General features: G+C 44.5%; 1 protein-coding gene across 3 annotated transcripts in view; it reads left to right on the top strand.

Moving 5' to 3' along the window:
- The window catches only part of LOC139057872 (uncharacterized), a 328,200-nt gene that overhangs the window by 239,486 nt on the left and 68,787 nt on the right, over positions 1-19,927 (top strand). The window contains exon 3 of one of the 3 annotated variants that reach the window (XR_011513059.1): positions 9,270-10,474. The exons of the other annotated variants lie outside the window; for them this stretch is intronic. The gene's annotated coding sequence lies outside the window, so the exon portion shown is untranslated. Of the gene's footprint in view, positions 1-9,269; positions 10,475-19,927 lie in introns of those variants that run through there. 3 annotated transcript variants of the gene reach the window in all.

Raw genomic sequence — 19,927 nt, forward strand, 5'->3', positions numbered from 1 at the left:
TCGCTGTTGCCGGCAGATAAGTTGGGCGTGGCCCAACTGTAGTGGGTGCGCGCGCAATAGTTACATGCCTCGCGCGGGGCGTGACCTCTGGTTTTGATTGACAGGCGAACTCGTGCTAAACTCGTACATCGCGAAACCCCCTCCGAGTTCAACTCGGGAACATGGCGGCGGCAGCAGCAGCGGCAGCGGCATTGCATCCAGCGGCAGCAAGCGTCAGTATGACCGTCCGGACCCGTTCACCTGCATGACCGGCGGGGAGTTTCAGCGTCATTTTCGCCTGTCGAAGACATCAGTGTGCTGGCTGTGTGACGAGCGAGGCGAAGACTCTCGTCTGCGGTGACAGCGTGGCGGGCTTCATTCGCTCACCGTCTTAGAGCAAGTCATCTGTGCCCTCCGTTTCTACGGGACTGGGAGTTTTCAGGGAAGCGTCGGCGCCGAGCGTTACATCGGACGCCATCAAACTACTGTTAGCCACTGTGTCAGAGATGTGTCTGACGCGCTTATCGATGCGGCAGTGCGTAAGCGGTGGCTAGCTTTCCAGAATACTGTGGCGGAGCGGGCATATATAAAAGAATGCTTCCCACTTCGTGGGAACATTACGAACGTAGTCGGGTGTGTCGAAGGAACGTACGTAGGAATTAAGGCGCCTTCAATGTCAGCGTTACTGTGATTAACAGACTTTTTCGCTGGTTGATCACTTTTTGTCGATTGTTCTATTTATCTGTCAGGGTGCCTTCCAAATGGCTCACTTTCTTGGGAAAGGGGTTAAGTATAAATAGATAAATGGATATCACTAATTGTGTGAAGTAACCTATGAATCCTAATCTCATAAAGAACTTGGGGTTCTTCATTGGTGAAGTTACTAAGTATGCACAATGCTGAATTTTGGTCATGCGTAATCTATCGGCCGCACTATGAAACAGCGAGGCATTGCACAATTTGTTGCAGCGCGAGATGTGGATGTTGCGCCAAGCCGGTTGTGCCTATGCATTTGTGGCGAAATGAAAATGCATTGAGAATCTTAGTGTGTTGGCTTGCATGAAGAAAATACTTCAGATTGTTTGCTCTGTTCACTGTCGATGCATGTGCCAGAGGTTCAGTGCATCTTCTTTTTTTTTTTGGGGGGGGGGGGCGGCGTTATTTTGGATGGATAAATTGTATATTTTCGTCTCATAATGGGGCTCTAATTCTTAAGCATTAGAACAATGCACATCCGATACTCTGCAGAACTCTCTGTACGTGAAGATGTCATGAACCACCAAGGCATTATTACATATCGGGAGAAATGTGGTGCAGATGCCAATGAAAAGTGGGTCTTTAACCTACCATGATAAAAATAAAACTTGCAGAGCAAATAGACCATTTGTACAGCTTTAGAGCAATAACTACACAAAACGTGATATGCCCAAACGAGTAAACACTTGCCGCATTGCCAAAGTAGGCTGAGCGACATGCAGCATATGTTGGCATTGAATATGTCTCGTAACTGTTATTTTTATTGTAAGCCCTCGCTGTCACACCTTTCCCTCCAGCACTCCCTTTACTGAAACGTGGCACTGTCTTTCCATTGGTGTCATGATGATAATGGTAACGGCGGCAGCAAGGCTCGTTAATGCTTGCCTCTTTGATTCCTGTGAGTTTAGTGGTAAAGAATATGGCACGTTCATACATACAGCTGTGCTGCAAAATTTAACATTTGTGATTTTTTGGAGAACTAATTTGTGTTGGGAAATTTCAAAGATGTGCACCATTGTGGCCTAATAACTAGAGCATTGGTGAGGTTGAAGACGGTGTATTGGTATAGAAGCTTGAAGTTTAATTGCACAACAATTCGACGGGGCACAAAGAGAAATACACACAGCAGAATGCTTTGCTGTGTGTGTTACACTCCTTTGTGTGCCGTTGAATTGTTGTGCGATCCAACTTAAAATAGAGCATTGGGCTTCTTTGGTGCAGGACCGAGGAAGTGTGAGCTATTCGACAACATGCCAGTGCCTTGCCACACACTTATGGAAGTCGGAAGGTTTGCAAACAAAGCTTTGCTTTCAAATCCACCTGCTCATGTAATACAAGCGCTGATTGAAAGAACCATCACACAAAAATAATGGTGACATCAATGGCCTGTGAAAAGTGTAATTTGTATATAGATACTGTTGACATAATAGGTGCCATACCGGTGCCATAATAGGTGCCATACCGGCCTCAAAATTGTACTGGACAGAGCAGTTTGTTTCCTATGTGAAGCTCGACCTCCCATTACATGCTGTGCAAATAACCAAGCTCAGTTTGTTTTGACGTGCTACACAACATTCAGTGTAATCTGTTTTTGATTCTAAAGAAGTGCCAAACACCACCTCTTTTTCAAGGACGTCATGGGAATATTTGGCGAGACCTTTTTCAGCCCCTCATAATGGAAGTGTGGCCAGCCAGCTTTGCTTGGATGCCTTTATAGATTTCTGCTCCTGATCATTGTGTGCTATCAAATTGCAGAAGCCTATGCAACTGGTGCAAGGCATTACGTGTTTCTATAGTCGGATACAACTTTAGGAGGCTGCGGAATCTGCACTTTAAGGCAGGTGAACACAAGCCTGCACCAATGGGCACGCACTCGAGACTGATATCGTGCCGCCAGACAGACTAATATTGCTCGTTGGAGAGGGACTATTTCTTTAGACGTGTAGGCAATCGGCTGCTGCGCTTTGGTCATCTGGGTGGGGCCTCTCCTGTCTTCTGAAGTTTTATCCGACTGTAAAGGATGCTGCTTTTCATACAACACAAAAGGACAAAGTGTACAATTATTTGGCCTATGAAATGGATACATCAGAAGTGTGCTATGCAAGGGCTTAAGATGTGTGAAATATGGTACATGCAATTATAAGACAATGTTAAAGAATATGTGGTATCGAACATGCATGTAATTTGTAAATGCATGGCACATTTGAATTGGGGAGTGTTGCAGTCATATGCACAGTCTATAGGTGATAGCATTATTAAGCTCCTGCTGTTTCCTTTCTTCATTGTGAATTACACACACCGTTCATCTTGTGGCTAATGAACACGCACTGTATTCTTGCACATAGAAAGAACAAACAGCATGATGACGTGTATGCTGCATTAGTGTATTTTTTATTTACATGGTCCAAGAGTGGCACAGGTTGTCTTACGTTTTTGCCTATTTTGAAGGGACACAAAGTGCATGTTATAAGTCTCCTAATATGCACAGCACAATGTTTACTGCAATAATTTTATTCATGTTCCTGAATAATAAACAAAATATTAAACTGAAAGCTCCTTTATAAGGTGCCTTCTGTGGGCTCGACAGGAGAGCAAGCAGTGAGGGCACCGATACTACTGTTGCGGAGCAGCCCTCTGGACCTTTGCCACACTCTCAAGAGCACGTGCCTGGCGCTCGCCTACTGCCACCAGGCGGTTGAGTGGCTCCAGCAGCAGAATGTTCTGCTGCAAAAAAGTGTATTGGAATGAATCAGCCACGTACAAACCATTATTTACAAAGAAAAATGCTCGTTGCACTATTAGTACCAAGTGCCCTTAAATGTGGAAGCCTCTAGTGTAGTATGCATAGTAAAACAATGCGTTGGGACAACATTGCTTTATTTTTCAAAACTGGGGTTTTCTTTTTCAGAGCCAATTGTCATGTTGATTAGTGTGCCAGCAGCTGAGGTGGCCCTGCACCTTCACGAGTCTCTACTGTCAGCACCACAAACCTATTTTTGTTCGCTGCAAAACAAATGCCTCACCCTACAATCCCGTCTTATACGAGCTGATTGCATCCTATGCCTACAAACATCATATTCTTGTCCCATTACGCAATTTTCTACCATCCTTGGCTGTAGTTCTCTCTCCTTGACATTCATTCTGTAATGCTTATGTAATCACCTGATATGAATTGGCAACAAGTGATCGGATACGTGCATGGCCTGCCTGCCGATTCCTTTCTTTTTTAATCTCAACTAGCATATCAGTTGCCACGGTTTACTACGCCACTGTCTTCCTGCCTTAATGCTATCTGCAACAATTTTTGTTACTTCGCTTTCTACACAGTCCTTGACATCTCAAGTTTCTTTGTTAACCTCCAGGTTTATGTCCCATATTGCATAACCGGTGGAATGCAATGATTCTAGACTTTTTTCAAGGATATCGGTAACGTGGCGATCACGACTCGGTAATGCCTTCCATGTGCTGTTCAACCCATGAAATTTTTGTATAAGTTTCCTGCTTTATATCAGTACTTGCTATTGATATTTCACTTGGATAAAGATACTCTTCCATAAATTTTCTAGCTTAATGTCACTCATGAATTTCTGTTGCCTTACCAAGTTAGTGGAGGTTACCTTCATCTATTCCATATTTTCGCGGGCCCACTTGCACGTAAAAGCACGAACACTCATTGGTTAGGATGGATAGTTGGGCGTGTTGGTTAAGCATGATTTCTGAAGTGAAGGCGCTAAAATGACGGTGGACAAAGAAGAAACACACACACACACACAAAAAGTAAAAGTGGAAAAAAGTACGTGGGCCAAACAGAGCAGTGCCTGAATGACAGGCTGAGGCAACACAATAACAAAGTGAACAATGGAAGGGAGGGCCACCTGGCAATTCATTGTAGAAATTGCAGATGTAAGCCAGACTTCCACGCCTGCGCTGTGGTTGCCAGAAGCCGTGACAAATGGGTTAGATTAATAATTGAGGCCAAAAGAATCATTGAAGCAGCTGATAACTGCGTAAGTGTTGCATCCATATCACTGTCACGCAAAGAACTGCTTTACTTGAACGCGAATGCGCCCTGAGAAACTGTGATTGCGCTCGTAGTATAAATCGGTGGCGTTTTTTCCTGATTAAACATTGTTGGAAGTGGCGCCCTGTGTGTGTGTGTGTTTCTTCTTTGTCCACCGTCATTTTAGCGCCTTCACTTCAGAACTCATTGGTTCTCACTGCCTTCTTTAAACTGCTGGACATTCAGTTCGTTACTACGAAAGTGACTTAATCCGTGCACTCTTATTATGCTAAATATGAAACAGTAGAAATATACTTATCTGCAGTTTGTCGAAGTCTCCTTCACTGTGTTGGTAGCGAGATCCATCGTCGGTACCACCTCGTCGCTTCGTAGCTACATAGGATGTCTACCTTTTGCCCACACAATGTAATGTTCGTGACGCTCGCAGTCACGCAGAGTGGAGGAACTCGGCGCACTCGCAGAAGCAGCACCGGACAAGTTGTTTCTTCAGCACTTCGCCGTGAACAGTAGGTGCGCGTTGCGATCTGTAAAATCGCCGAAGCTATTGGCAGTCTTACCGGGTGCACGGGAAGATTGCCCACGGAGGAACAGAACTATCCAAGAAATAGTGGCCTTCGTCGAGCCTGATCACTACGTCGCGCACTGCAAGCTCGTTGTACGGGTTTGTTTACACTGGGCCTCCCTGATGCTTAGCCGCCATGCTTGCCCGGTGAATGGATGTGATGACGCCACTACAGCGCTCCCTCGTGGTATAATGCGAAGCGTACTAAATTACAAATTAGTCTAAGACGCATTCAGTGCACATCTCGTAAGCTTCAAAATGCTTCTAAACCACGTTAAAGTAACTAATAATATTGTACTAAATGCATTTGTTTTACAACTTGCTTCTGCATGTAATGCACTCGGTGGAACGACAAACAAGTGAAAGAAGGCACGACCATGCACCGACGGTATGATCACGTGAGCCCCAGTTTGTCGACCGCCCAGAAGGCAACGCCCAAGAAATGATAGCCAGCCAGAGTGAATCTAGATAAACCAATGAAACTGGAGGCTTGTCGAAAGATAAACTGTGTCTCGGTACCATTCGTGCTTTCATTTTGGGGTGTCGCCAGAGCTCGTGAAGATCCCGAGTTTCGCCAAACTCGGCGCATCCTGCATAGCGCCCCTGGAGCTTGCCGCTATCGTTGAAAAGAAAAGTAAATAATAATTGCATTCTACCGATATTAACATATTGGGCAGAAACTTGCAGGTTAACTAGGAAGCTCGAAAACATCTTGAGGATCAGGCAAAGAGCGTTGGAACAAAAAAATTTAGTCACAACGTCAAGAAACAGGAAGAGAGCGGTGTGGATCAGAGAGCAAACGGGGATAGCCGATATTCTAGTTTTGTTAAGAGCAAAAAATAGAGCTGGGCAGGCCATGTAATACTTAGGGCAGATAACCGGCGGACCATTAGAGTTATAGAAAGGGTGCTAAGGGAAGCGAAGCATAGTCGAGTACGGCAGAAAATCAGGTGCGAGGATGAAATTAGGAAATTTGCAGGCGCAAGTTCGAATGAGCTAGCTTAATACTGAGGTAAGTGGACATCGCAACGAGAGGTCTCCGTCCTGCAGGGAACATGAAAATTGAGCAAATAATGATTCGCAAGGTTGCAGCCCACAGCTATCCATTTTTAGGGAGGAATCGCCAACTGCTGATGATGATAACTTCTTTCGAAGTCTCCATGATGTTCTAGCTGTACCGAGACCTCTTCTTGATTATTTTTTTTACTTGACAACCTTAAATTAAAACTCGCGGTGGTGAGTCAACCGTCGCAATGTAAAAAAAAGAAAGATAAACAATTTTCTAGACCATTAGCACATCTTCAAATTGTGCTTTGACAGTAAAATCTTTTTTTCTTGTTCTCAGGTTCATACCGCACAAGCTCTTTAGTATGCCTTGAGAAGTTGCAAATAAATGGAAGCACTTAAGTCCCTCATCGGTAACATGGGGGTGCGTGCATTCAATGAAATCAAATTTATTTGAGAAATTGTGTATTGTAATTTACTGCATATTTGTGCCGCTAAAGCCTCACGGAGACGCCAAGAACGGAACGTTATTGTTAAGGAATCTAAAACTGACAAAATTTAGCTACTTTTTGCCTAATTTCCGAACACGGATGCCAAGCTCACATGTGCTGAATTTCACCGTCTAAAACCTCAGCATAATATGGATACGAACGCGCTTGCGAATGCTGATGTGAACTGTACGTCAATTGTGCTCGAGTGTAGATATAACGTGTCAACGTTTTTTTTTATTATACGGATTTGATTAGGTCACGTACATATCGTATTGCCCCAGTATTGCTCAGCCCTTCCCAAGTTCAGATGTCAATACGAAGTGGATTGCTTTAGTGCCTGACATTTAACTCGCGATGCGTGTTGCCGAATTCGCAGCTTCGGCCCATCGTGAGAACCCGTGCTGTCGACCGCTTTGCTGCTGGTCGCCCTATGTCGGTTTTGCGTGCCCTGCGCGCATTCTTTTCCTGCCGTGATAGCGTGCGTGAATTTCGTTGGGGTCCCGATATGCTAACAGAGGCATCCGTCCGTGGCGGAGGAACGTTCTGCTTTACTTCGCTCGTCGGTGCACTTAGGCGAAAGCAATCCATTCGAAATTCTGGGCTTCACGCTCGCTGGACGTGTGCTTCTTTCGTAATGAGCTCTACAGCTGAGCTGTGAAGAGGAAAACTTTACTTGCCGACTGATTGCCAAAAAAAGCAAATACATTAGCAGAACGACCTCCCATCTAACTTGTTGAAAACTGTTGTTTTTTTTTTCTTTTTGGTCAGCACAGTGGCTTCTGTATAAACACTTTCTTCAGCAGAAATCAGACATTGTGCTTGCTACAAAGCTACAACATCAATTCAGAGGGTGGTTGTTCCGACTACGTGAAGCCATAACACCGCGAATGAACGCTAATGTAGCACTGTGTGTTACTTGTTTGTTCCTGCTCAGGTATTACGTGTTTTTTTTGCTTGTTGCTCTTACTTGTCTACGAGAAAAAAATTGGTTCTTGTTTTTTTTTTTCGTGGAGGCAGCTAGCTTGTTTATCAGAATGAAGCATGGAAACGCGGAAAGCGGGGTTGCATTTTGTTAATAATAGCTGAACGCTATGTACTTTGCAAATTATTGCGGGGTATAAGACACCAAAATCTCAGATAGAAAAATCAATAAAATTATGAATTTCCAAATGTTTGCTCATTAGCTTTTAAAGTGACTTGTTTATGGCACATGTTGTAATTTATCAAATGTCGGCGAGTGGATAAAGACATATCTACTTGCAATTAATTCTGGTAACGGTACGAGTTTTGACATACTCGTCGCATAAATGCTCAAATAAGTACACCGGCTTGCTGTTATGTTCTTGCTTAAACGCATTATAGAAGCGTTTGGATAACAAACAAGTAAATGAAACTACATGTTTTTCACGAAAGTTTGACGGCGCTTTGCTCAATTACTTATGCCACTTTTGGAGTTCGTTTCAAATGGTTTTACCTTGAAAACTAATTGTTTTCAATGCACAAGTTGCAGGGCATGCACTAAACTAATTAGCTGAAAATGGTATTTACTAATATCCTGTTCATTAGTCAAATACGCATTGCAATTTCTTCGGCGAGTAATCTGCGTCTCTGTGGGTAATCAAACTCAGGCAGTCAATTTCTGCTATATATGCCAATGGTGATTTTTCAGCATTCTGTTAACTCTAGCGCAGGAAACACCTTGTATAGTGGGTGAATGCAGCACGCCCAGAAACCTCATCCAGGCCATGACATCATAAAAATAGCTGCCTACCATAGCCTACCGCGAGCATGCTGGTTCTGGCAGCAGCATGGTGCTATTGCCCCTCAGTGTTTTATCGACACACAGGAGAAAATCAAGCTAAGCCGCATATTATTGTGGCTTGATAGTCGCGAGTTGTTTATATTTTTTTTATGCCGGCCATGCTCTTGTGTGCTAACGATTTCATAAGTTTTCGTTTACACACATGAAGCTTGTTGGTGCCTATTTTCAGCTTGAGGCCGGTAGAGGGGCTAACTGTACACTGCCAGAGTATCTGGTTGTGTAGGCAATGGCGGACTGCAAACCGCGCCTTTCGTACAAAAGTGACAAACGATATAAAATTAACGTTAATGCTAAAATGTCAGCGATATAACGCCAAGACCTCTGGTCCCAGCTTCGGTCCCCATATACGCTGCATTAAGGAATGACTGCACCTGCCAAGGTCGTGGGTGGCAAACACTGCGAATCGCAAACAAACTTCTCGCATCAGGTCTCCTGAATCCTAGAACGTCTGTCAGCAGAGAAAATACGATAAACTAGAAAGAAAAAGTACGATCGATAAAGCGCGCGTAGGTACAAAAGGTGCATCGTCAATGCCACCGCCAGCCGCTATCCATAACGTTTATTAACATTGTTCCGCTCGGTGAGCTCTACAGCCTCAAACCCTAATGGTTCAATTTTGTGATTGCTTTTTAGTAGGAAAGCACTACTAGCCTGCCAACCTACTAACCTACCAAACTGCCGAAGAACGACAGAAACAATTGGAGATTGACAGAGTGCACAAGCGTGTCAAGCGCGATGCCAAAACGGATGAACAGTGACAAGCCCGGCTAGCCGCGGACGTTGCATACAAGCATCACAAGGCCCAGGAACGTCTTTCTTTGGCAATGGCTGCGACGACCATCTTCAAGCGGAACTTCATCGACAACCCTATTGGGTTTGCATCATCTGTGTGTGAGACTGTGGCACAAGAAGCACTTGGACTGCGTCCCCATGTACGCGACCGGGGCTTCGGCCTCTCCTGCCTTCAAACAATTATTTTCGTTTAACGTGTGTGGAACGTGTAAGTCTTCGCTCGCCCAAACTAAAGTGCCTTTGTACTCTGTAAGCAATGTTTAGAAATATCCGCACAAGCCTGGCCACCTTCTTCTGTTCAACTGTATAGCGGAGCGCAGGATTTCCCCTAACATACCCGTTATACAAGTCCGAAGGCTGCTCTAGAACACTGGACAGTAGGGTCAGTAGACGGTTCGACAAAGCGGTCTTTGCGCAAGTCTGCAATCCTCCTGCTGTGTCCACCGTGTAACCCTTGTGCATTATGCAAGCCAGTGTGCACGCATGATGATGCGTTTCATGTGTGCAATCAAACAACTGTTTAACAACGACATTGCGACTGTAAAGGATTTCTCTAGCAACAGGTGAAACAACGGCCTAGCAATGCCTAACTTGGTGCAAGAAAATGGCTGATTTGGTCCAAGAGAATGTGCTTTAACACAACATTCTGTTGTTGGTGCAGCTGTTCTGTAATTTTGTTTCTCTGCGTGGCTGCTACTTTTATACGGCGGCTGAGGTTGTCAATCCTGGACACTGCTATTGGCGGTGGTGTGCATTTTCACATGGAAAGTTATTTATCCTTTTCCTGTTTGGTGGGTGCTGTCTGATTGTGCATCATGGTAAATTAGGATAGTGCTGCGCAGTGCTTCGGATCTTTACAGCTCGCATCCTAGCTGCACTTCGTCGGATGTGTCCTGTGTTTCTACAAATATTTCTTTGACGCCTATTATTCAGTATTTATTGCGCGAATCCGACGTTACTGCCTGCTGGGCAAAAAAAAAAAAAAATAAGCGATGCTTACTATTTGAGCAAGTCTACGTGCCGTCGTTTCATTGTGCTACTTTCATCCTGACTCCTGTATAATATATGGCATTTTATGAACACTTAATTTCTATAATAGATTTTAGCTCCTTGACGGTCAATGCTTGGCTCATCTGAGGAGGTGTTTGCCTTGATACCGCGATAACGCGTCCATGGAAATGTTTTATAACTTAGGGTAGAAATGAAACTTTTTGCAAATTCTGCCGTAACCTCTCTAGATATACACCTATATTCGTTAAGCAGCGCAATTTCGTGAATATACCAGATGTCTGGGGCAATGTCTTTTTCAGGTATTTACAGTTTGTTAAAAAAGTCAAGTAGGATCTCCTCATGACTTTCTTATATACTTCGTGCCTACACAGTGTCATGTCTGGAAGGGACTGTTTGTTGTTTTGTTTCTGGTTGCTATATATTTAACCTCGGCTTCGATATTAAAATGCATTGTGTTTTTGAGTGGATACACTTCCCGTGCTGTACGCTTGGTAGTGTTTCGTCTTATAGTTCTTCGAAAAATATCTGTACTCCACCGCCCGCCTCCTATTGCTCATTCCGCTGCAACTTTTGAGCAGTGGTTGGGCATTACTAAGGAAATAAATGCCGGGACATCTTGTTTAAGACGCAGTCATTCAATTAAACAGCATTCTCAATTAGACATAATGAATACATCTTTGTCACTTGGAACCTTGGTGTCAACGGATACAGTCACATACCATTTTAACATACGCATGGGTAAAAATAAGTACTAAACAAAATAATAAGATAGATCTTTGCAGTCATTAATGCCGGGCTTTGATGACAATCATCATGCAGGCATTGGGCAATGTTACGCCGACCCGGTATATATTTGCTTATTTTTGACACTGCTGCTTAAAAACGCAAGCAAGAAAAGGCCGTGAAGTAGCTGTTAAGAAGCCTGCCCGCAAATTCTTGCGAATACGCGCAAGTGAGCAGATAAGCGAAGAAATGTGCTCACCCGACGCTTTGTCACCATAATGCTACACCGACTGCACTGTTACCTTACCACTGTGCTCGAATGCCGAGTCGCTTTACTGCCACCAAAGTTTGCTGCGTAGGCGGTGTGACGGTGTCTCTCGCAGAGATGCCTGGCCCACACTCGGGAACTCCATAGTCTGAGAAAACAGCTTCTCTACAAATACTGTAATTGGGCTCTTCCTTAGGCGGAGGGCCTCCAATGCGAAACTGTCAGACTGCGACGGCTGCCATTGAAAGCCTTACTCTTCGCGCAGGCATCATGCGACCGCTTCAGCATTAATGCTGTACCTCAATGTGCGCGTGATGGCACCCGATCATTCCACAGCAACACAAAAGCACCCTATCTTAGTTTCAATCCTGCCCACTACTTCCAGGATCTCTTGATATTCAAACTGTAAAGGCCGTTTGAAATGTCATACTAAATCAGTTTAGCAGAGTGGAGACCCGTAGCAGTCTGCATAGAGTCTCAAGAAGAAGTGGTAATAAAAGGCAATAAAAATTTTAAGCTCGAGCCACTAGGAACAAACATCCGCCGCATTTCCGGTGAAGGCCACACTGGCCTAGGGCACCAGGAGTCTTTGCAGTGCTTTTGTTTTTGTCGTCTGTGCGAAATGTCCGATAAGCAAGGCTTTCTCAAAGAACCCGAAGCCTGATGGGCAGTTGCTTGTACCAGTCTCATAAACAAGTGGGGTTACAGCGGTGACAAATGGAAGCACGCACATGACGCAGCCGAGACAGGTGCCGCATTCATTGGGACATGACTGCGTTGTCCTTGCAACGTAGTCAAAAATAAATCCGATGCTTGCTCATGGTAGCTCAGCGCCTTAGTCTGCCTTAGTCTGCCTCTGTCCGACGTCAGCGCCGATACCGGGAATGGCTTGTGGACCAAGAGGCAAGCAAATGCCAAAGACGAGGTAAAGTGTAAACGAATGTTGTAGTTGTGCCGAGTGATACATTAAAAGAATGGCAGACTGAACTGTAGTTGACCTTTACTGCCATGGGACGCATTCATGATTTGTAGAGAATGGTTGTATGAAAATGCAAGCGTTGTGTAGCCAAGGGTTATGAAGAGATTATAGCCTGAAGTGCTTATATGTTTAAGTAAAACGAAACGTTTGTAATGGCAAGATATAAGTTTGAAAACAAACTAAAACCTACTGACACATACCCAAAGTCACATAACAAGTGGCCACACAGCACGTAGCCTAGTGCACATACCCAGGGGTACATAGACAGTCGCCCGTGTGGCACGTAATTGTAAATTACATTATAACCGGGATAGCTCCAGGAAAATGGCCAGATAGGTTCACCCGCCAAAAATTGGCTTCATTCAGAGACGAATGCATCACATTAATACGAATTAAATTAAAGCTAAACAATGCCGTGTCTACTTGCCTACCCACCACTTGGGAAAGGTGAAAAGCGAGAATAATAACAAGACAGAACAAAACATCAGCAATGTAACAAAGAGGCAGTCAGCCTGATTACACTTCAGGATGAATATTCGCCGGCAGTCTCAGGTACCCGTACAGTCAATTCCTCTTCAAAAGGAGCAATAAGGCTTTTGTGCGCCCGTGCAAGCGTGAATGGTTAGGCTCTGCTGTCACAATTTTTTCTTCTTGCAAGGGTCTCCTTGAATGTATGTAAAATTCCTGTTAGATTCGCGGAGTCCGAGATGACAGGATTCGGCTTCATTGCTATGAACATGCCGAAGCATACCATATGTTGCAGTTTGGATACGACAGTGTAATTCATTTTGTTTACCCGCTGGTCGGCGCGAGTGACCGTTTACACACACACAAAAGTTGGAAATTTCTTCCTTGGGAATCAAGCATTGAAGGTTGTTCTTATGCATCTTTGTTACGCCGGAAACTTAAATTTTGGAACGTTTATTGCGAGAGAGAGCGCTTTCATAGTCGCCGCTGCCAAAGAAACGCCAGCGTTGTGCGGATGAGCAATAATATTAGTGCCTAGAAATGGCTTCATGGAGAAAAAAAACGTTTCAATTTCTACTGAAATTTTATGTGATAATCATTCCTTGAACCGGAAAAACCATATCTGCAAACACTTGACAGACCTGTAGCCCTAGGCTAGTTGAAGGACAGATAAATGAAAAGGACGCTGACTTCATTTATTCAATACTAGCAGGTCTTTCGAAGCGGGCGACGCAGGCTGGTGAGACCTCGTGGCCCGAGAACACACATTAGAAACAGTAGGAACAAAGTGGGTAGAAGGTGGAGTGAGGGGGGATTAGTCGCATGATCAGCTACTGTGTATAAACCTCATATATCTGTGTCGAGAGCCAGGCCAGAAACGTGCTCCTCCAGCCAACCTCCTACATTACCTCTGAATAAATGTTCTCTCTCTCTCTCTCTTTATCTCTCTCTCTCTACAGTAAATGTTAGATTGAGTCAAGGCATGGGCTAGTTCATATTCTATCTCTAGCAAATTTTAACTCGAGGGACAAAATAAAGGACGAACAAAAAAACATGTTCGTGATTTCGTCCCTGTATTTTCTTTGCACTTCAGTTTACTAGTGTGGACGTTCGGTTGGGACTTTGCCAGGTCGCAGAAGTTCTGCAACTTTTCATTCATCGAAAATACCTAATGTCTGATTTACTTCAGTTTTCGTTTTCGGCTTATGAATGCATGGAGGCAAACAGGGATTCATTATTTGTTTATGCCGTTTTTCGCTGTGTATTTATGCACTGCGTTTGAATCCCCTTGTGCCCACGGTGACCGTTGGGTTCGCCCTATCTGTTAAATTTATAAATAAATAAATAAATAAATAAATAAATAAATAAATAAATAAATAAATAAATAAATAAATAAATAAATAAATAAATAAATCTTATTGTAGTTTTTTGACAGACGAAGTTATTCATAAGAGATTGAGTTGTAATATCTTAATGTTTCGTTTACTTGCAGGCGGCATGCCAATGTCCGTCTATTGAATGCATTGTTCAGAGCTGCCTGTGAAAAATAAATATTGCATCTGTTTGCTCGAAGCTTACAAGGACAGTCCTCAAGTTCAAAGATCCGCGCATACTGAGACAATCATACACAACTGAGCCATACAGATGTGTCCTGCCACAGCATATATATATATATATATAAACGAGAAGAAAGGGGGTTAACCGAGGGACCCGATATTTATTAGTCATATGATGAGAAGCCAACAAACACTGACACTAAGTACAACATAGGGGAAATTGCATGTGCTTAATAAATGAAATAAAGTAATGATAAATTAATGGAAATTAAAGTGGATGAAAAAACAACTTGCCGCAGGTGGGAACCGAACCCACAACCTTCGCATGTCGCGTGCGATGCTCTACCAATTGAGCTACCGCGGCGGCGTTTCCCCATCCACTTTCTTGGGTATTTATGTGTACTAGTAGAACTCTGGGAGTGTTAGCCAGCGCCCCCACTCACAGACCTTGGCGGCGGACGTGGAACGTCTTTTTTGCCGCAGGCGTCACGAGAACGTGATCTTTTCGGGTGAAGGCAACTGGTCAATAAACCCGCATATGCTACCTGAAGGCATCAATGTTGCCGGATTCGAGACCCTCGTTATGTAATAAACGAGAAGAAAGGGGGTTAACCGAGGGACCCGATATTTATTAGTCATATGATGAGAAGCCAACAAACACTGACACTAAGTACAACATAGGGGAAATTGCATGTGCTTAATAAATGAAATAAAGTAATGATAAATTAATGGAAATTAAAGTGGATGAAAAAACAACTTGCCGCAGGTGGGAACCGAACCCACAACCTTCGCATGTCGCGTGCGATGCTCTACCAATTGAGCTACCGCGGCGGCGTTTCCCCATCCACTTTCTTGGGTATTTATGTGTACTAGTAGAACTCTGGGAGTGTTAGCCAGCGCCCCCACTCACAGACCTTGGCGGCGGACGTGGAACGTCTTTTTTGCCGCAGGCGTCACGAGAACGTGATCTTTTCGGGTGAAGGCAACTGGTCAATAAACCCGCATATGCTACCTGAAGGCATCAATGTTGCCGGATTCGAGACCCTCGTTATGTAATAAACGAGAAGAAAGGGGGTTAACCGAGGGACCCGATATTTATTAGTCATATGATGAGAAGCCAACAAACACTGACACTAAGTACAACATAGGGGAAATTGCATGTGCTTAATAAATGAAATAAAGTAATGATAAATTAATGGAAATTAAAGTGGATGAAAAAACAACTTGCCGCAGGTGGGAACCGAACCCACAACCTTCGCATGTCGCGTGCGATGCTCTACCAATTGAGCTACCGCGGCGGCGTTTCCCCATCCACTTTCTTGGGTATTTATGTGTACTAGTAGAACTCTGGGAGTGTTAGCCAGCGCCCCCACTCACAGACCTTGGCGGCGGACGTGGAACGTCTTTTTTGCCGCAGGCGTCACGAGAACGTGATCTTTTCGGGTGAAGGCAACTGGTCAATAAACCCGCATATGCTACCTGAAGGCATCAATGTTGCCGGATTCGAGACCCTCGTTATGTAATAAACGAGAAGAAAGGGGGTTAACCGAGGGACCCGATATTTATTAGTCATATGATGAGAAGCCAACAAACACTGACACTAAGTACAACATAGGGGAAATTGCATGTGCTTAATAAATGAAATAAAGTAATGATAAATTAATGGAAATTAAAGTGGATGAAAAAACAACTTGCCGCAGGTGGGAACCGAACCCACAACCTTCGCATGTCGCGTGCGATGCTCTACCAATTGAGCTACCGCGGCGGCGTTTCCCCATCCACTTTCTTGGGTATTTATGTGTACTAGTAGAACTCTGGGAGTGTTAGCCAGCGCCCCCACTCACAGACCTTGGCGGCGGACGTGGAACGTCTTTTTTGCCGCAGGCGTCACGAGAACGTGATCTTTTCGGGTGAAGGCAACTGGTCAATAAACCCGCATATGCTACCTGAAGGCATCAATGTTGCCGGATTCGAGACCCTCGTTATGTAATAAACGAGAAGAAAGGGGGTTAACCGAGGGACCCGATATTTATTAGTCATATGATGAGAAGCCAACAAACACTGACACTAAGTACAACATAGGGGAAATTGCATGTGCTTAATAAATGAAATAAAGTAATGATAAATTAATGGAAATTAAAGTGGATGAAAAAACAACTTGCCGCAGGTGGGAACCGAACCCACAACCTTCGCATGTCGCGTGCGATGCTCTACCAATTGAGCTACCGCGGCGGCGTTTCCCCATCCACTTTCTTGGGTATTTATGTGTACTAGTAGAACTCTGGGAGTGTTAGCCAGCGCCCCCACTCACAGACCTTGGCGGCGGACGTGGAACGTCTTTTTTGCCGCAGGCGTCACGAGAACGTGATCTTTTCGGGTGAAGGCAACTGGTCAATAAACCCGCATATGCTACCTGAAGGCATCAATGTTGCCGGATTCGAGACCCTCGTTATGTAATAAACGAGAAGAAAGGGGGTTAACCGAGGGACCCGATATTTATTAGTCATATGATGAGAAGCCAACAAACACTGACACTAAGTACAACATAGGGGAAATTGCATGTGCTTAATAAATGAAATAAAGTAATGATAAATTAATGGAAATTAAAGTGGATGAAAAAACAACTTGCCGCAGGTGGGAACCGAACCCACAACCTTCGCATGTCGCGTGCGATGCTCTACCAATTGAGCTACCGCGGCGGCGTTTCCCCATCCACTTTCTTGGGTATTTATGTGTACTAGTAGAACTCTGGGAGTGTTAGCCAGCGCCCCCACTCACAGACCTTGGCGGCGGACGTGGAACGTCTTTTTTGCCGCAGGCGTCACGAGAACGTGATCTTTTCGGGTGAAGGCAACTGGTCAATAAACCCGCATATGCTACCTGAAGGCATCAATGTTGCCGGATTCGAGACCCTCGTTATGTAATAAACGAGAAGAAAGGGGGTTAACCGAGGGACCCGATATTTATTAGTCATATGATGAGAAGCCAACAAACACTGACACTAAGTACAACATAGGGGAAATTGCATGTGCTTAATAAATGAAATAAAGTAATGATAAATTAATGGAAATTAAAGTGGATGAAAAAACAACTTGCCGCAGGTGGGAACCGAACCCACAACCTTCGCATGTCGCGTGCGATGCTCTACCAATTGAGCTACCGCGGCGGCGTTTCCCCATCCACTTTCTTGGGTATTTATGTGTACTAGTAGAACTCTGGGAGTGTTAGCCAGCGCCCCCACTCACAGACCTTGAATAAAGTAATGATAAATTAATTTCCATTAATTTATCATTACTTTATTTCATTTATTAAGCACATGCAATTTCCCCTATGTTGTACTTAGTGTCAGTGTTTGTTGGCTTCTCATCATATGACTAATAAATATCGGGTCCCTCGGTTAACCCCCTTTCTTCTCGTTTATTACATAACGAGGGTCTCGAATCCGGCAACATTGATGCCTTCAGGTAGCATATGCGGGTTTATTGACCAGTTGCCTTCACCCGAAAAGATCACGTTCTCGTGACGCCTGCGGCAAAAAAGACGTTCCACGTCCGCCGCCAAGGTCTGTGAGTGGGGGCGCTGGCTAACACTCCCAGAGTTCTACTAGTACACATAAATACCCAAGAAAGTGGATGGGGAAACGCCGCCGCGGTAGCTCAATTGGTAGAGCATCGCACGCGACATGCGAAGGTTGTGGGTTCGGTTCCCACCTGCGGCAAGTTGTTTTTTCATCCACTTTAATTTCCATTAATTTATCATTACTTTATTTCATTTATTAAGCACATGCAATTTCCCCTATGTTGTACTTAGTGTCAGTGTTTGTTGGCTTCTCATCATATGACTAATAAATATCGGGTCCCTCGGTTAACCCCCTTTCTTCTCGTTTATTACATAACGAGGGTCTCGAATCCGGCAACATTGATGCCTTCAGGTAGCATATGCGGGTTTATTGACCAGTTGCCTTCACCCGAAAAGATCACGTTCTCGTGACGCCTGCGGCAAAAAAGACGTTCCACGTCCGCCGCCAAGGTCTGTGAGTGGGGGCGCTGGCTAACACTCCCAGAGTTCTACTAGTACACATAAATACCCAAGAAAGTGGATGGGGAAACGCCGCCGCGGTAGCTCAATTGGTAGAGCATCGCACGCGACATGCGAAGGTTGTGGGTTCGGTTCCCACCTGCGGCAAGTTGTTTTTTCATCCACTTTAATTTCCATTAATTTATCATTACTTTATTTCATTTATTAAGCACATGCAATTTCCCCTATGTTGTACTTAGTGTCAGTGTTTGTTGGCTTCTCATCATATGACTAATAAATATCGGGTCCCTCGGTTAACCCCCTTTCTTCTCGTTTATTACATAACGAGGGTCTCGAATCCGGCAACATTGATGCCTTCAGGTAGCATATGCGGGTTTATTGACCAGTTGCCTTCACCCGAAAAGATCACGTTCTCGTGACGCCTGCGGCAAAAAAGACGTTCCACGTCCGCCGCCAAGGTCTGTGAGTGGGGGCGCTGGCTAACACTCCCAGAGTTCTACTAGTACACATAAATACCCAAGAAAGTGGATGGGGAAACGCCGCCGCGGTAGCTCAATTGGTAGAGCATCGCACGCGACATGCGAAGGTTGTGGGTTCGGTTCCCACCTGCGGCAAGTTGTTTTTTCATCCACTTTAATTTCCATTAATTTATCATTACTTTATTTCATTTATTAAGCACATGCAATTTCCCCTATGTTGTACTTAGTGTCAGTGTTTGTTGGCTTCTCATCATATGACTAATAAATATCGGGTCCCTCGGTTAACCCCCTTTCTTCTCGTTTATTACATAACGAGGGTCTCGAATCCGGCAACATTGATGCCTTCAGGTAGCATATGCGGGTTTATTGACCAGTTGCCTTCACCCGAAAAGATCACGTTCTCGTGACGCCTGCGGCAAAAAAGACGTTCCACGTCCGCCGCCAAGGTCTGTGAGTGGGGGCGCTGGCTAACACTCCCAGAGTTCTACTAGTACACATAAATACCCAAGAAAGTGGATGGGGAAACGCCGCCGCGGTAGCTCAATTGGTAGAGCATCGCACGCGACATGCGAAGGTTGTGGGTTCGGTTCCCACCTGCGGCAAGTTGTTTTTTCATCCACTTTAATTTCCATTAATTTATCATTACTTTATTTCATTTATTAAGCACATGCAATTTCCCCTATGTTGTACTTAGTGTCAGTGTTTGTTGGCTTCTCATCATATGACTAATAAATATCGGGTCCCTCGGTTAACCCCCTTTCTTCTCGTTTATTACATAACGAGGGTCTCGAATCCGGCAACATTGATGCCTTCAGGTAGCATATGCGGGTTTATTGACCAGTTGCCTTCACCCGAAAAGATCACGTTCTCGTGACGCCTGCGGCAAAAAAGACGTTCCACGTCCGCCGCCAAGGTCTGTGAGTGGGGGCGCTGGCTAACACTCCCAGAGTTCTACTAGTACACATAAATACCCAAGA

This window comes from Dermacentor albipictus, chromosome 3 (assembly GCF_038994185.2).
Source record: "Dermacentor albipictus isolate Rhodes 1998 colony chromosome 3, USDA_Dalb.pri_finalv2, whole genome shotgun sequence".
NCBI classification, from domain to species: Eukaryota; Metazoa; Arthropoda; class Arachnida; order Ixodida; family Ixodidae; genus Dermacentor; species Dermacentor albipictus.